The following is a 17,249-nucleotide window of genomic DNA, read 5'->3' on the forward strand; positions in this document are numbered from 1 at the left end:
TATTTTCCCATGACAACAAGTTGCAGCAACAAACCAGGATGACCGAGTGGTTAAGGCGTTGGACTTAAGATCCAATGGATTTCTATCCGCGTGGGTTCGAACTCCACTTCTGGTATGAATTTTAATTCTACCCTTGTGAAAATGTTAAAGGAAGAATGTTAACAGAGTTATGTGCTTAACATGTTCAGGAGTCTATGTTGCTTACATTTGTTGAGCAACATAATTGTTCCACAAAAACATTCTCATATGGCAAGACAAAAAGCAACATTTGTAAAGGTCAATAATCATCATAAAAATAAAGAGCAGTCTATATGGCTGGACAATCTGAAAATATGGTCAAAATCAATAACTTTATGTGATATAAATTTGGGAGTGAGGTAATACAAACGAGCATGCTTTGTGCACAATTTTGGATTACCATGGGTATGTGCACTCGTTATAACCACAGTATCCAAGTTTTAAATATATTTTATTAAAGGAACTGTATGAAAATGGTACAGCATTATGGATTACCATAGGTAAGTGCACTTGTGATACCCACAGTATCCAATTTTGAAAACTGTTCGCAGAGTTTGCAGCGCTGAAAACCCCTGACATAAAAAAAGACAACTTACCTGTCTGCTTGTCAACCGTGGTCTCTGCTACTCCTGGGGGTTTTCCAGGCATATTTAGAATTGGCAGGGGGCTGCTGGGGGGCTCAGTGGCAGCTGGAAGTCTGCCTTATTTTGATTTTTTATAAATTTCAACTGTCAATCATAAAACATCAACAAAAATTATATTTTGAGTTACATTTTTCAAATAAACTTATTTTCTATGAATAAAAGAAATATAGATATCATAAAATCTCTAAAAATACCCAGATATTTAATCATTTAGACTCTAAGTTGTGTATGTTTGAATAAAAGTTGACCATATTGAAAGAAATAGGCCCATAGCAAAAGCATCTAACATAAGAAAAAGCAGCTGCCAGAATCACACCAGGATGGCCGAGTGGTTAAGGCGTTGGACTTAAGATCCAATGGATTTGTATCCGCGTGGGTTCGAACCCCACTTCTGGTATGCTTTTTTTTCATTTAAGCCTTATATAAATGTACAAGTAAGAATGCCATCAATCAGAAAAGCATACATGAATATATGTTGCTTATGATAGTTGGCAACATGCATTCTACAAAAGCATTGCCATGTGAACATAAAGAAAATGAAAGTTACATTCTGTTTTAATGTACATGACAGAATGTTGGAAATTAGAGAAAGGAGTATATGTTGCATATCTTTGTTGACCACCATACATTTCCACAAAAGAATTGCCATGTGACCGTACAGAAAAAGAAAGTTAGCATTTATTTCCAAATGTTAGTTATCAACATAAACCCTTTGAATGTCTAATGTGATATGTTAAAAAAGGTGTAAAAATTGCCAAGCAAAGTTTTTTTATTCATCATAATGACCTGTAATGTTTACCTTACATAGGAAATATAATCTTTGTTTACACTACATTTTTTATTTGAATTTATAGAACAAATGTGAGCGACTTTGGCAGTTTTAGCAGATATTTTGAAAATCTGTCACAGATGTTGGCACTCAAAGAGTTAAAAGGCAGAGCAATCTATATAGCTGAATAATGTAAAAATATAAAAAAATTCAATAAAATACATACTTTGAGTAAATATTTTCTAAAGAACCTTACTTTCTGTTGGGAAATGAAATAAGGATATAATATCCATAAAAGTTGCCAGAAATATGTCATAATTTAGACTCCAAGCACTAGAAAGTTTGAATAAAAAGATAGCCATGCACATTAAAATACACATGAACATTGAAATAGTATTTTCCCATGACAACAAGTTGCAGCAACAAACCAGGATGGCCGAGTGGTTAAGGCGTTGGACTTAAGATCCAATGGATTTCTATCCGCGTGGGTTCGAACCCACTTCTGGTATGAATTTTAATTCTACCCTTGTGAAAATGTTAAAGGAAGAATGTTAACAGAGTTATGTGCTTAACATGTTCAGTAGTCTATGTTGCTTACATTTGTTGAGCAACATAATTGTTCCACAAAAACATTCTCATATGGCAAGACAAAAAGCAACATTTGTAAAGGTCAATAATCATCATAAAAATAAAGAGCAGTCTATATGGCTGGACAATCTGAAAATATGGTCAAAATCAATAACTTTATGTGATATAAATTTGGGAGTGAGGTAATACAAACGAGCATGCTTTGTGCACAATTTTGGATTACCATGGGTATGTGCACTCGTTATAACCACAGTATCCAAGTTTTAAATATATTTTATTAAAGGAACGGTATGAAAATGGTACAGCATTATGGATTACCATAGGTAAGTGCACTTGTGATACCCACAGTATCCAATTTTGAAAACTGTTCGCAGAGTTTGCAGCGCTGAAAACCCCTTACATGAAAAAAAGACAACTTACCTGTCTGCTTGTCAACCGTGGTCTCTGCTACTCCTGGGGGTTTTCCAGGCATATTTAGAATTGGCAGGGGGCTGCTGGGGGGCTCAGTGGCATCTGGAAGTCTGCCTTATTTTGATTTTTTATTAATTTCAACTGTCAATCATAAAACATCAACAAAAATTATATTTTGAGTTACATTTTTCAAATAAACTTATTTTCTATGAATAAAAGAAATATAGATATCATAAAATCTCTGAAAATACCCAGATATGTAATCATTTAGACTCTAAGTTGTGTATGTTTGAATAAAAGTTGACCATATTGAAAGAAATAGGCCCATTGCAAAAGCATCTAGCATAAGAAAAAGCAGCTGCCAGATTCACACCAGGATGGCCGAGTGGTTAAGGCGTTGTACTTAAGATCCAATGGATTTGTATCCGCGTGGGTTCGAACCCCACTTCTGGTATGCTTTTTTTTCATTTAATCCTTATAAAAATGTACTAGTAAGAATGTCATCAATCAGAAAAGCATACAGGAATATATGTTGCTTATGATAGTTGGCACCATGCATTCTACAAAAGCATTGCCATGTGAACATACAGAAAATGAAAGTTACATTCTGTTTTAATGTACATGACAGAATGTTGGAAATTAGAGAAAGGAGTATATGTTGCATATCTTTGTTGACCACCATACATTTCCACAAAAGAATTGCCATGTGACCGTACAAAAAAAGAAAGTTAGCATTTATTTCCAAATGTTAGTTATCAACATAAACCCTTTGAATGTCTAATGTGATATGTTAAAAAAGGTGTAAAAATTGCCAAGCAAAGTTTTTTTATTCATCATAATGACCTGTAATGTTTACCTTACATAGGAAATATAATCTTTGTTTACACTACATTTTTTATTTGAATTTATAGAACAAATGTGAGCGACTTTGGCAGTTTTAGCAGATATTTTGAAAATCTGTCACAGATGTTGGCACTCAAAGAGTTAAAAGGCAGAGCAATCTATGTAGCTGAATAATGTAAAAATATAAAAAAATTCAATAAAATACATACTTTGAGTAAATATTTTCTAAAGAACCTTACTTTCTGTTGGGAAATGAAATAAGGATATAATATCCATAAAAGTTGCCAGAAATATGTCATAATTTAGACTCTAAGCACTAGAAAGTTTGAATAAAAAGATAGCCATGCACATTAAAATACACATGAACATTGAAATAGTATTTTCCCATGACACCAAGTTGCAGCAACAAACCAGGATGGCCGAGTGGTTAAGGCGTTGAACTTAAGATCCAATGGATTTCTATCCGCGTGGGTTCGAACCCCACTTCTGGTATGAATTTTAATTCTACCCTTGTGAAAATGTTAAAGGAAGAATGTTAACAGAGTTATGTGCTTAACATGTTCAGGAGTCTATGTTGCTTACATTTGTTGAGCAACATAATTGTTCCACAAAAACATTCTCATATGGCAAGACAAAAAGCAACATTTGTAAAGGTCAATAATCATCATAAAAATAAAGAGCAGTCTATATGGCTGGACAATCTGAAAATATGGTCAAAATCAATAACTTTATGTGATATAAATTTGGGAGTGAGGTAATACAAACGAGCATGCTTTGTGCACAATTTTGGATTACCATGGGTATGTGCACTCGTTATAACCACAGTATCCAAGTTTTAAATATATTTTATTAAAGGAACTGTATGAAAATGGTACAGCATTATGGATTACCATAGGTAAGTGCACTTGTGATACCCACAGTATCCAATTTTGAAAACTGTTCACAGAGTTTGCAGCGCTGAAAACCCCTGACATGAAAAAAAGACAACTTACCTGTCTGCTTGTCAACCGTGGTCTCTGCTACTCCTGGGGTTTTTCCAGGCATATTTAGAATTGGCAAGGGGCTGCTGGGGGGCTCAGTGGCATCTGGAAGTCTGCCTTATTTTGATTTTTTATTAATTTCAACTGTCAATCATAAAACATCAACAAAAACTATATTTTGAGTTACATTTTTCAAATAAACTTATTTTCTATGAATAAAAGAAATATAGATATCATAAAATCTCTGAAAATACCCAGATATGTAATCATTTAGACTCTAAGTTGTGTATGTTTGAATAAAAGTTGACCATATTGAAAGAAATAGGCCCATTGCAAAAGCATCTAGCATAAGAAAAAGCAGCTGCCAGATTCACACCAGGATGGCCGAGTGGTTAAGGCGTTGTACTTAAGATCCAATGGATTTGTATCCGCGTGGGTTCGAACCCCACTTCTGGTATGCTTTTTTTTTTATTTAATCCTTATAAAAATGTACTAGTAAGAATGTCATCAATCAGAAAAGCATACAGGAATATATGTTGCTTATGATAGTTGGCACCATGCATTCTACAAAAGCATTGCCATGTGAACATACAGAAAATGAAAGTTACATTCTGTTTTAATGTACATGACAGAATGTTGGAAATTAGAGAAAGGAGTATATGTTGCATATCTTTGTTGACCACCTTACATTTCCACAAAAGAATTGCCATGTGACCGTACAGAAAAAGAAAGTTAGCATTTATTTCCAAATGTTAGTTATCAACATAAACCCTTTGAATGTCTAATGTGATATGTTAAAAAAGGTGTAAAAATTGCCAAGCAAAGTTTTTTTATTCATCATAAAGACCTGTAATGTTTACCTTACATAGGAAATATAATCTTTGTTTACACTACATTTTTTATTTGAATTTATAGAACAAATGTGAGCGACTTTGGCAGTTTTAGCAGATATTTTGAAAATCTGTCACAGATGTCGGCACTCAAAGAGTTAAAAGGCAGAGCAATCTATATAGCTGAATATTGTAAAAATATAATGAAATTCAATAAAATACATACTTTGAGTAAATATTTTCTAAAGAACCTTACTTTCTGTTGGGAAATGAAATAAGGATATAATATCCATAAAAGTTGCCAGAAATATGTCATAATTTAGACTCCAAGCACTAGAAAGTTTGAATAAAATGATAGCCATGCACAATTAAATACACATGAACATTGAAATAGTATTTTCCCATGACAACAAGTTGCAGCAACAAACCAGGATGACCGAGTGGTTAAGGCGTTGGACTTAAGATCCAATGGATTTCTATCCGCGTGGGTTCGAACTCCACTTCTGGTATGAATTTTAATTCTACCCTTGTGAAAATGTTAAAGGAAGAATGTTAACAGAGTTATGTGCTTAACATGTTCAGGAGTCTATGTTGCTTACATTTGTTGAGCAACATAATTGTTCCACAAAAACATTCTCATATGGCAAGACAAAAAGCAACATTTGTAAAGGTCAATAATCATCATAAAAATAAAGAGCAGTCTATATGGCTGGACAATCTGAAAATATGGTCAAAATCAATAACTTTATGTGATATAAATTTGGGAGTGAGGTAATACAAACGAGCATGCTTTGTGCACAATTTTGGATTACCATGGGTATGTGCACTCGTTATAACCACAGTATCCAAGTTTTAAATATATTTTATTAAAGGAACTGTATGAAAATGGTACAGCATTATGGATTACCATAGGTAAGTGCACTTGTGATACCCACAGTATCCAATTTTGAAAACTGTTCGCAGAGTTTGCAGCGCTGAAAACCCCTGACATAAAAAAAGACAACTTACCTGTCTGCTTGTCAACCGTGGTCTCTGCTACTCCTGGGGGTTTTCCAGGCATATTTAGAATTGGCAGGGGGCTGCTGGGGGGCTCAGTGGCAGCTGGAAGTCTGCCTTATTTTGATTTTTTATAAATTTCAACTGTCAATCATAAAACATCAACAAAAATTATATTTTGAGTTACATTTTTCAAATAAACTTATTTTCTATGAATAAAAGAAATATAGATATCATAAAATCTCTGAAAATAGCCAGATATGTAATCATTTAGACTCTAAGTTGTGTATGTTTGAATAAAAGTTGACCATATTGAAAGAAATAGGCCCATAGCAAAAGCATCTAACATAAGAAAAAGCAGCTGCCAGAATCACACCAGGATGGCCGAGTGGTTAAGGCGTTGTACTTAAGATCCAATGGATTTGTATCCGCGTGGGTTCGAACCCCACTTCTGGTATGCTTTTTTTTCATTTAAGCCTTATATAAATGTACAAGTAAGAATGCCATCAATCAGAAAAGCATACAGAATATATGTTGCTTATGATAGTTGGCAACATGCATTCTACAAAAGCATTGCCATGTGAACATAAAGAAAATGAAAGTTACATTCTGTTTTAATGTACATGACAGAATGTTGGAAATTAGAGAAAGGAGTATATGTTGCATATCTTTGTTGACCACCATACATTTCCACAAAAGAATTGCCATGTGACCGTACAGAAAAAGAAAGTTAGCATTTATTTCCAAATGTTAGTTATCAACATAAACCCTTTGAATGTCTAATGTGATATGTTAAAAAAGGTGTAAAAATTGCCAAGCAAAGTTTTTTTATTCATCATAATGACCTGTAATGTTTACCTTACATAGGAAATATAATCTTTGTTTACACTACATTTTTTATTTGAATTTATAGAACAAATGTGAGCGACTTTGGCAGTTTTAGCAGATATTTTGAAAATCTGTCACAGATGTTGGCACTCAAAGAGTTAAAAGGCAGAGCAATCTATATAGCTGAATAATGTAAAAATATAAAAAAATTCAATAAAATACATACTTTGAGTAAATATTTTCTAAAGAACCTTACTTTCTGTTGGGAAATGAAATAAGGATATAATATCCATAAAAGTTGCCAGAAATATGTCATAATTTAGACTCCAAGCACTAGAAAGTTTGAATAAAAAGATAGCCATGCACATTAAAATACACATGAACATTGAAATAGTATTTTCCCATGACACCAAGTTGCAGCAACAAACAAGGATGGCCGAGTGGTTAAGGCGTTGGACTTAAGATCCAATGGATTTCTATCCGCGTGGGTTCGAACCCCACTTCTGGTATGAATTTTAATTCTACCCTTGTGAAAATGTTAACAGAGTTATGTGCTTAACATGTTCAGGAGTCTATGTTGCTTACATTTGTTGAGCAACATAATTGTTCCACAAAAACATTCTCATATGGCAAGACAAAAAGCAACATTTGTAAAGGTCAATAATCATCATAAAAATAAAGAGCAGTCTATATGGCTGGACAATCTGAAAATATGGTCAAAATCAATAACTTTATGTGATATAAATTTGGGAGTGAGGTAATACAAACGAGCATGCTTTGTGCACAATTTTGGATTACCATGGGTATGTGCACTCGTTATAACCACAGTATCCAAGTTTTAAATATATTTTATTAAAGGAACTGTATGAAAATGGTACAGCATTATGGATTACCATAGGTAAGTGCACTTGTGATACCCACAGTATCCAATTTTGAAAACTGTTCGCAGAGTTTGCAGCGCTGAAAACCCCTGACATGAAAAAAAGACAACTTACCTGTCTGCTTGTCAACCGTGGTCTCTGCTACTCCTGGGGGTTTTCCAGGCATATTTAGAATTGGCAGGGGGCTGCTGGGGGGCTCAGTGGCATCTGGAAGTCTGCCTTATTTTGATTTTTTATTAATTTCAACTGTCAATCATAAAACATCAACAAAAATTATATTTTGAGTTACATTTTTCAAATAAACTTATTTTCTATGAATAAAAGAAATATAGATATCATAAAATCTCTGAAAATACCCAGATATGTAATCATTTAGACTCTAAGTTGTGTATGTTTGAATAAAAGTTGACCATATTGAAAGAAATAGGCCCATTGCAAAAGCATCTAGCATAAGAAAAAGCAGCTGCCAGATTCACACCAGGATGGCCGAGTGGTTAAGGCATTGTACTTAAGATCCAATGGATTTGTATCCGCGTGGGTTCGAACCCCACTTCTGGTATGCTTTTTTTTTTATTTAATCCTTATAAAAATGTACTAGTAAGAATGTCATCAATCAGAAAAGCATACAGGAATATATGTTGCTTATGATAGTTGGCACCATGCATTCTACAAAAGCATTGCCATGTGAACATACAGAAAATGAAAGTTACATTCTGTTTTAATGTACATGACAGAATGTTGGAAATTAGAGAATGGAGTATATGTTGCATATCTTTGTTGACCACCTTACATTTCCACAAAAGAATTGCCATGTGACCGTACAGAAAAAGAAAGTTAGCATTTATTTCCAAATGTTAGTTATCAACATAAACCCTTTGAATGTCTAATGTGACATGTTAAAAAAGGTGTAAAAATTGGCAAGCAAAGTTTTTTTATTCATCATAAAGACCTGTAATGTTTACCTTACATAGGAAATATAATCTTTGTTTACACTACATTTTTAATTTGAATTTATAGAACAAATGTGAGCGACTTTGGCAGTTTTAGCAGATATTTTGAAAATCTGTCACAGATGTTGGCACTCAAAGAGTTAAAAGGCAGAGCAATCTATATAGCTGAATATTGTAAAAATATAATGAAATTCAATAAAATACATACTTTGAGTAAATATTTTCTAAAGAACCTTACTTTCTGTTTGGAAATGAAATAAGGATATAATATCCATAAAAGTTGCCAGAAATATGTCATAATTTAGACTCCAAGCACTAGAAAGTTTGAATAAAAAGATAGCCATGCACATTAAAATACACATGAACATTGAAATAGTATTTTCCCATGACAACAAGTTGCAGCAACAAACCAGGATGGCCGAGTGGTTAAGGCGTTGGACTTAAGATCCAATGGATTTCTATCCGCGTGGGTTCGAACTCCACTTCTGGTATGAATTTTAATTCTACCCTTGTGAAAATGTTAAAGGAAGAATGTTAACAGAGTTATGTGCTTAACATGTTCAGGAGTCTATGTTGCTTACATTTGTTGAGCAACATAATTGTTCCACAAAAACATTCTCATATGGCAAGACAAAAAGCAACATTTGTAAATGTCAATAATCATCATAAAAATAAAGAGCAGTCTATATGGCTGGACAATCTGAAAATATGGTCAAAATCAATAACTTTATGTGATATAAATTTGGGAGTGAGGTAATACAAACGAGCATGCTTTGTGCACAATTTTGGATTACCATGGGTATGTGCACTCGTTATAACCACAGTATCCAAGTTTTAAATATATTTTATTAAAGGAAATGTATGAAAATGGTACAGCATTATGGATTACCATAGGTAAGTGCACTTGTGATACCCACAGTATCCAATTTTGAAAACTGTTCGCAGAGTTTGCAGCGCTGAAAACCCCTGACATGAAAAAAAGACAACTTACCTGTCTGCTTGTCAACCGTGGTCTCTGCTACTCCTGGGGGTTTTCCAGGCATATTTAGAATTGGCAGGGGGCTGCTGGGGGGCTCAGTGGCATCTGGAAGTCTGCCTTATTTTGATTTTTTATTAATTTCAACTGTCAATCATAAAACATCAACAAAAACTATATTTTGAGTTACATTTTTCAAATAAACTTATTTTCTATGAATAAAAGAAATATAGATATCATAAAATCTCTGAAAATACCCAGATATGTAATCATTTAGACTCTAAGTTGTGTATGTTTGAATAAAAGTTGACCATATTGAAAGAAATAGGCCCATAGCAAAAGCATCTAACATAAGAAAAAGCAGCTGCCAGAATCACACCAGGATGGCCGAGTGGTTAAGGCGTTGGACTTAAGATCCAATGGATTTGTATCCGCGTGGGTTCGAACCCCACTTCTGGTATGCTTTTTTTTCATTTAAGCCTTATATAAATGTACAAGTAAGAATGCCATCAATTAGAAAAGCATACATTAATATATGTTGCTTATGATAGTTGGCAACATGCATTCTACAAAAGCATTGCCATGTGAACATACAGAAAATGAAAGTTACATTCTGTTTTAATGTACATGACAGAATGTTGAAAATTAGAGAAAGGAGTATATGTTGCATATCTTTGTTGACCACCTTACATTTCCACAAAAGAATTGCCATGTGACCGTACAGAAAAAGAAAGTTAGCATTTATTTCCAAATGTTAGTTATCAACATAAACCCTTTGAATGTCTAATGTGACATGTTAAAAAAGGTGTAAAAATTGGCAAGCAAAGTTTTTTTATTCATCATAAAGACCTGTAATGTTTACCTTACATAGGAAATATAATCTTTGTTTACACTACATTTTTTATTTGAATTTATAGAACAAATGTGAGCGACTTTGGCAGTTTTAGCAGATATTTTGAAAATCTGTCACAGATGTTGGCACTCAAAGAGTTAAAAGGCAGAGCAATCTATATAGCTGAATATTGTAAAAATATAATGAAATTCAATAAAATACATACTTTGAGTAAATATTTTCTAAAGAACCTTACTTTCTATTTGGAAATGAAATAAGGATATAATATCCATAAAAGTTGCCAGAAATATGTCATAATTTAGACTCCAAGCACTAGAAAGTTTGAATAAAATGATAGCCATGCACATTAAAATAAACATGAACATTGAAATAGTATTTTCACATGACAACAAGTTTCAGCAATAAACCAGGATGGCCTAGTGGTTAAGGCGTTGGACTTAAGATCCAATGGATTTCTATCCGCGTGGGTTCGAACCCCACTTCTGGTATGAATTTTAATTCTACCAATGTGAAAATGTTAAAGGAAGAATGTTAACAGAGTTATGTGCTTAACATGTTCAGGAGTCTATGTTGCTTACATTTGTTGAGCAACATAATTGTTCCACAAAAACATTCTCATATGGCAAGACAAAAAGCAACATTTGTAAAGGTCAATAATTATCATAAAAATAAAGAGCAGTCTATATGGCTGGACAATCTGAAAATATGGTCAAAATCAATAACTTTATGTGATATAAATTTGGGAGTGAGGTAATACAAACGAGCATGCTTTGTGCACAATTTTGGATTACCATGGGTATGTGCACTCGTTATAACCACAGTATCCAAGTTTTAAATATATTTTATTAAAGGAACTGTATGAAAATGGTACAGCATTATGGATTACCATAGGTAAGTGCACTTGTGATACCCACAGTATCCAATTTTGAAAACTGTTCGCAGAGTTTGCAGCACTGAAAACCCCTGACATGAAAAAAAGACAACTTACCTGTCTGCTTGTCAACCGTGGTCTCTGCTACTCCTGGGGGTTTTCCAGGCATATTTAGAATTGGCAGGGGGCTGCTGGGGGGCTCAGTGGCATCTGGAAGTCTGCCTTATTTTGATTTTTTATTAATTTCAACTGTCAATCATAAAACATCAACAAAAATTATATTTTGAGTTACATTTTTCAAATAAACTTATTTTCTATGAATAAAAGAAATATAGATATCATAAAATCTCTGAAAATACCCAGATATGTAATCATTTAGACTCTAAGTTGTGTATGTTTGAATAAAAGTTGACCATATTGAAAGAAATAGGCCCATTGCAAAAGCATCTAGCATAAGAAAAAGCAGCTGCCAGATTCACACCAGGATGGCCGAGTGGTTAAGGCGTTGGACTTAAGATCCAATGGATTTGTATCCGCGTGGGTTCGAACCCCACTTCTGGTATGCTTTTTTTTTCATTTAAGCCTTATATAAATGTACAAGTAAGAATGCCATCAATCAGAAAAGCATACATGAATATATGTTGCTTATGATAGTTGGCAACATGCATTCTACAAAAGCATTGCCATGTGAACATACAGAAAATGAAAGTTACATTCTGTTTTAATGTACATGACAGAATGTTGGAAATTAGAGAAAGGAGTATATGTTGCATATCTTTGTTGACCACCTTACATTTCCACAAAAGAATTGCCATGTGACCGTACAGAAAAAGAAAGTTAGCATTTATTTCCAAATGTTAGTTATCAACATAAACCCTTTGAATGTCTAATGTGACATGTTAAAAAAGGTGTAAAAATTGGCAAGCAAAGTTTTTTTATTCATCATAAAGACCTGTAATGTTTACCTTACATAGGAAATATAATCTTTGTTTACACTACATTTTTTATTTGAATTTATAGAACAAATGTGAGCGACTTTGGCAGTTTTAGCAGATATTTTGAAAATCTGTCACAGATGTTGGCACTCAAAGAGTTAAAAGGCAGAGCAATCTATATAGCTGAATATTGTAAAAATATAATGAAATTCAATAAAATACATACTTTGAGTAAATATTTTCTAAAGAACCTTACTTTCTGTTTGGAAATGAAATAAGGATATAATATCCATAAAAGTTGCCAGAAATATGTCATAATTTAGACTCCAAGCACTAGAAAGTTTGAATAAAATGATAGCCATGCACATTAAAATACACATGAACATTAAAATAGTATTTTCACATGACAACAAGTTTCAGCAATAAACCAGGATGGCTGAGTGGTTAAGGCGTTGGACTTAAGATCCAATGGATTTGTATCCGCGTGGGTTCGAACCCCACGTCTGGTATGCTTTTTTTTCATTTAAGCCTTATAAAAATGTACAAGTAAGAATGTCATCAATCAGAAAAGCATACAGGAATATATGTTGCTTATGATAGTTGGCACCATGCATTCTACAAAAGCATTGCCATGTGAACATACAGAAAATGAAAGTTACATTCTGTTTTAATGTACATGACAGAATGTTGGAAATTAGAGAAAGGAGTATATGTTGCATATCTTTGTTGACCACCATACATTTCCACAAAAGAATTGCCATGTGACCGTACAGAAAAAGAAAGTTAGCATTTATTTCCAAATGTTAGTTATCAACATAAACCCTTTGAATGTCTAATGTGATATGTTAAAAAAGGTGTAAAAATTGCCAAGCAAAGTTTTTTTATTCATCATAATGACCTGTAATGTTTACCTTACATAGGAAATATAATCTTTGTTTACACTACATTTTTTATTTGAATTTATAGAACAAATGTGAGCGACTTTGGCAGTTTTAGCAGATATTTTGAAAATCTGTCACAGATTTTGGCACTCAAAGAGTTAAAAGGCAGAGCAATCTATATAGCTGAATAATGTAAAAATATAAAAAAATTCAATAAAATACATACTTTGAGTAAATATTTTCTAAAGAACCTTACTTTCTGTTTGGAAATGAAATAAGGATATAATATCCATAAAAGTTGCCAGAAATATGTCATAATTTAGACTCCAAGCACTAGAAAGTTTGAATAAAATGATAGCCATGCACATTAAAATACACATGAACATTGAAATAGTATTTTCACATGACAACAAGTTTCAGCAACAAACCAGGATGGCCGAGTGGTTAAGGCGTTGGACTTAAGATCCAATGGATTTCTATCCGCGTGGGTTCGAACCCCACTTCTGGTATGAATTTTAATTCTACCCTTGTGAAAATGTTAAAGGAAGAATGTTAACAGAGTTATGTGCTTAACATGTTCAGGAGTCTATGTTGCTTACATTTGTTGAGCAACATAATTGTTCCACAAAAACATTCTCATATGGCAAGACAAAAAGCAACATTTGTAAAGGTCAATAATCATCATAAAAATAAAGAGCAGTCTATATGGCTGGACAATCTGAAAATATGGTCAAAATCAATAACTTTATGTGATATAAATTTGGGAGTGAGGTAATACCAACGAGCATGCTTTGTGCACAATTTTGGATTACCATGGGTATGTGCACTCGTTATAACCACAGTATCCAAGTTTTAAATATATTTTATTAAAGGAACTGTATGAAAATGGTACAGCATTATGGATTACCATAGGTAAGTGCACTTGTGATACCCACAGTATCCAATTTTGAAAACTGTTCGCAGAGTTTGCAGCGCTGAAAACCCCTGACTTAAAAAAAGACAACTTACCTGTCTGCTTGTCAACCGTGGTCTCTGCTACTCCTGGGGGTTTTCCAGGCATATTTAGAATTGGCAGGGGGCTGCTGGGGGGCTCAGTGGCAGCTGGAAGTTTGCCTTATTTTGATTTTTTATTAATTTCAACTGTCAATCATAAAACATCAACAAAAATTATATTTTGAGTTACATTTTTCAAATAAACTTATTTTCTATGAATAAAAGAAATATAGATATCATAAAATCTCTGAAAATACCCAGATATGTAATCATTTAGACTCTAAGTTGTGTATGTTTGAATAAAAGTTGACCATATTGAAAGAAATAGGCCCATTGCAAAAGCATCTAGCATAAGAAAAAGCAGCTGCCAGAATCACACCAGGATGGCCGAGTGGTTAAGGCGTTGGACTTAAGATCCAATGGATTTGTATCCGCGTGGGTTCGAACCCCACTTCTGGTATGCTTTTTTTTCATTTAAGCCTTATAAAAATGTACAAGTAAGAATGTCATCAATCAGAAAAGCATACAGGAATATATGTTGCTTATGATAGTTGGCACCATGCATTCTACAAAAGCATTGCCATGTGAACATACAGAAAATGAAAGTTACATTCTGTTTTAATGTACATGACAGAATGTTGGAAATTAGAGAAAGGAGTATATGTTGCATATCTTTGTTGACCACCATACATTTCCACAAAAGAATTGCCATGTGACCGTACAGAAAAAGAAAGTTAGCATTTATTTCCAAATGTTAGTTATCAACATAAACCCTTTGAATGTCTAATGTGATATGTTAAAAAAGGTGTAAAAATTGCCAAGCAAAGTTTTTTTATTCATCATAATGACCTGTAATGTTTACCTTACATAGGAAATATAATCTTTGTTTACACTACATTTTTTATTTGAATTTATAGAACAAATGTGAGCGACTTTGGCAGTTTTAGCAGATATTTTGAAAATCTGTCACAGATTTTGGCACTCAAAGAGTTAAAAGGCAGAGCAATCTATATAGCTGAATAATGTAAAAATATAAAAAAATTCAATAAAATACATACTTTGAGTAAATATTTTCTAAAGAACCTTACTTTCTGTTTGGAAATGAAATAAGGATATAATATCCATAAAAGTTGCCAGAAATATGTCATAATTTAGACTCCAAGCACTAGAAAGTTTGAATAAAATGATAGCCATGCACATTAAAATACACATGAACATTGAAATAGTATTTTCACATGACAACAAGTTTCAGCAACAAACCAGGATGGCCGAGTGGTTAAGGCGTTGGACTTAAGATCCAATGGATTTCTATCCGCGTGGTTCGAACCCCACTTCTGGTATGAATTTTAATTCTACCCTTGTGAAAATGTTAAAGGAAGAATGTTAACAGAGTTATGTGCTTAACATGTTCAGGAGTCTATGTTGCTTACATTTGTTGAGCAACATAATTGTTCCACAAAAACATTCTCATATGGCAAGACAAAAAGCAACATTTGTAAAGGTCAATAATCATCATAAAAATAAAGAGCAGTCTATATGGCTGGGCAATCTGAAAATATGGTCAAAATCAATAACTTTATGTGATATAAATTTGGGAGTGAGGTAATACCAACGAGCATGCTTTGTGCACAATTTTGGATTACCATGGGTATGTGCACTCGTTATAACCACAGTATCCAAGTTTTAAATATATTTTATTAAAGGAACTGTATGAAAATGGTACAGCATTATGGATTACCATAGGTAAGTGCACTTGTGATACCCACAGTATCCAATTTTGAAAACTGTTCGCAGAGTTTGCAGCGCTGAAAACCCCTGACTTAAAAAAAGACAACTTACCTGTCTGCTTGTCAACCGTGGTCTCTGCTACTCCTGGGGGTTTTCCAGGCATATTTAGAATTGGCAGGGGGCTGCTGGGGGGCTCAGTGGCAGCTGGAAGTTTGCCTTATTTTGATTTTTTATTAATTTCAACTGTCAATCATAAAACATCAACAAAAATTATATTTTGAGTTACATTTTTCAAATAAACTTATTTTCTATGAATAAAAGAAATATAGATATCATAAAATCTCTGAAAATACCCAGATATGTAATCATTTAGACTCTAAGTTGTGTATGTTTGAATAAAAGTTGACCATATTGAAAGAAATAGGCCCATTGCAAAAGCATCTAGCATAAGAAAAAGCAGCTGCCAGAATCACACCAGGATGGCCGAGTGGTTAAGGCGTTGGACTTAAGATCCAATGGATTTGTATCCGCGTAAGTTCGAACCCCACTTCTGGTATGCTTTTTTTTCATTTAAGCCTTATAAAAATGTACAAGTAAGAATGTCATCAATCAGAAAAGCATACAGGAATATATGTTGCTTATGATAGTTGGCACCATGCATTCTACAAAAGCATTGCCATGTGAACATACAGAAAATGAAAGTTACATTCTGTTTTAATGTACATGACAGAATGTTGGAAATTAGAGAAAGGAGTATATGTTGCATATCTTTGTTGACCACCATACATTTCCACAAAAGAATTGCCATGTGACCGTACAGAAAAAGAAAGTTAGCATTTATTTCCAAATGTTAGTTATCAACATAAACCCTTTGAATGTCTAATGTGATATGTTAAAAAAGGTGTAAAAATTGCCAAGCAAAGTTTTTTTATTCATCATAATGACCTGTAATGTTTACCTTACATAGGAAATATAATCTTTGTTTACACTACATTTTTTATTTGAATTTATAGAACAAATGTGAGCGACTTTGGCAGTTTTAGCAGATATTTTGAAAATCTGTCACAGATTTTGGCACTCAAAGAGTTAAAAGGCAGAGCAATCTATATAGCTGAATAATGTAAAAATATAAAAAAATTCAATAAAATACATACTTTGAGTAAATATTTTCTAAAGAACCTTACTTTCTGTTTGGAAATGAAATAAGGATATAATATCCATAAAAGTTGCCAGAAATATGTCATAATTTAGACTCCAAGCACTAGAAAGTTTGA

At 33.3% G+C, this 17,249-nt stretch overlaps 19 non-coding genes across 19 annotated transcripts; all 19 read left to right on the forward strand.

Annotated features, from left to right (window-relative positions):
* Positions 1-32: 32 nt before the first annotated feature.
* On the forward strand, positions 33-115 carry TRNAL-UAA (transfer RNA leucine (anticodon UAA)). The gene has a single exon. It is a non-coding gene; the product is annotated as a tRNA-Leu (tRNA).
* Positions 116-976: 861 nt separating this feature from the next.
* On the forward strand, positions 977-1,059 carry TRNAL-UAA (transfer RNA leucine (anticodon UAA)). The gene has a single exon. It is a non-coding gene; the product is annotated as a tRNA-Leu (tRNA).
* Positions 1,060-1,857: 798 nt separating this feature from the next.
* Positions 1,858-1,939, forward strand: TRNAL-UAA (transfer RNA leucine (anticodon UAA)). The gene has a single exon. It is a non-coding gene; the product is annotated as a tRNA-Leu (tRNA).
* Positions 1,940-2,801: 862 nt separating this feature from the next.
* On the forward strand, positions 2,802-2,884 carry TRNAL-UAA (transfer RNA leucine (anticodon UAA)). The gene has a single exon. It is a non-coding gene; the product is annotated as a tRNA-Leu (tRNA).
* Positions 2,885-3,682: 798 nt separating this feature from the next.
* On the forward strand, positions 3,683-3,765 carry TRNAL-UAA (transfer RNA leucine (anticodon UAA)). The gene has a single exon. It is a non-coding gene; the product is annotated as a tRNA-Leu (tRNA).
* An 862-nt stretch (positions 3,766-4,627) lies between these two features.
* On the forward strand, positions 4,628-4,710 carry TRNAL-UAA (transfer RNA leucine (anticodon UAA)). The gene has a single exon. It is a non-coding gene; the product is annotated as a tRNA-Leu (tRNA).
* A 799-nt stretch (positions 4,711-5,509) lies between these two features.
* TRNAL-UAA (transfer RNA leucine (anticodon UAA)) lies at positions 5,510-5,592 on the forward strand. Its single transcript has one exon. It is a non-coding gene; the product is annotated as a tRNA-Leu (tRNA).
* An 861-nt stretch (positions 5,593-6,453) lies between these two features.
* Positions 6,454-6,536, forward strand: TRNAL-UAA (transfer RNA leucine (anticodon UAA)). Its single transcript has one exon. It is a non-coding gene; the product is annotated as a tRNA-Leu (tRNA).
* A 797-nt stretch (positions 6,537-7,333) lies between these two features.
* TRNAL-UAA (transfer RNA leucine (anticodon UAA)) lies at positions 7,334-7,416 on the forward strand. The gene has a single exon. It is a non-coding gene; the product is annotated as a tRNA-Leu (tRNA).
* Positions 7,417-8,264: 848 nt separating this feature from the next.
* On the forward strand, positions 8,265-8,347 carry TRNAL-UAA (transfer RNA leucine (anticodon UAA)). Its single transcript has one exon. It is a non-coding gene; the product is annotated as a tRNA-Leu (tRNA).
* Positions 8,348-9,146: 799 nt separating this feature from the next.
* TRNAL-UAA (transfer RNA leucine (anticodon UAA)) lies at positions 9,147-9,229 on the forward strand. The gene has a single exon. It is a non-coding gene; the product is annotated as a tRNA-Leu (tRNA).
* Positions 9,230-10,091: 862 nt separating this feature from the next.
* On the forward strand, positions 10,092-10,174 carry TRNAL-UAA (transfer RNA leucine (anticodon UAA)). The gene has a single exon. It is a non-coding gene; the product is annotated as a tRNA-Leu (tRNA).
* A 798-nt stretch (positions 10,175-10,972) lies between these two features.
* Positions 10,973-11,055, forward strand: TRNAL-UAA (transfer RNA leucine (anticodon UAA)). Its single transcript has one exon. It is a non-coding gene; the product is annotated as a tRNA-Leu (tRNA).
* Positions 11,056-11,917: 862 nt separating this feature from the next.
* On the forward strand, positions 11,918-12,000 carry TRNAL-UAA (transfer RNA leucine (anticodon UAA)). The gene has a single exon. It is a non-coding gene; the product is annotated as a tRNA-Leu (tRNA).
* A 799-nt stretch (positions 12,001-12,799) lies between these two features.
* On the forward strand, positions 12,800-12,882 carry TRNAL-UAA (transfer RNA leucine (anticodon UAA)). The gene has a single exon. It is a non-coding gene; the product is annotated as a tRNA-Leu (tRNA).
* Positions 12,883-13,680: 798 nt separating this feature from the next.
* On the forward strand, positions 13,681-13,763 carry TRNAL-UAA (transfer RNA leucine (anticodon UAA)). Its single transcript has one exon. It is a non-coding gene; the product is annotated as a tRNA-Leu (tRNA).
* Positions 13,764-14,624: 861 nt separating this feature from the next.
* Positions 14,625-14,707, forward strand: TRNAL-UAA (transfer RNA leucine (anticodon UAA)). The gene has a single exon. It is a non-coding gene; the product is annotated as a tRNA-Leu (tRNA).
* A 798-nt stretch (positions 14,708-15,505) lies between these two features.
* On the forward strand, positions 15,506-15,587 carry TRNAL-UAA (transfer RNA leucine (anticodon UAA)). The gene has a single exon. It is a non-coding gene; the product is annotated as a tRNA-Leu (tRNA).
* Positions 15,588-16,448: 861 nt separating this feature from the next.
* Positions 16,449-16,531, forward strand: TRNAL-UAA (transfer RNA leucine (anticodon UAA)). Its single transcript has one exon. It is a non-coding gene; the product is annotated as a tRNA-Leu (tRNA).
* Positions 16,532-17,249: the final 718 nt, after the last annotated feature.

Source organism: Crinia signifera, chromosome 3 (genome assembly GCF_055691185.1).
Source record: "Crinia signifera chromosome 3, ASM5569118v1, whole genome shotgun sequence".
Lineage (NCBI taxonomy): Eukaryota > Metazoa > Chordata > Amphibia > Anura > Myobatrachidae > Crinia > Crinia signifera.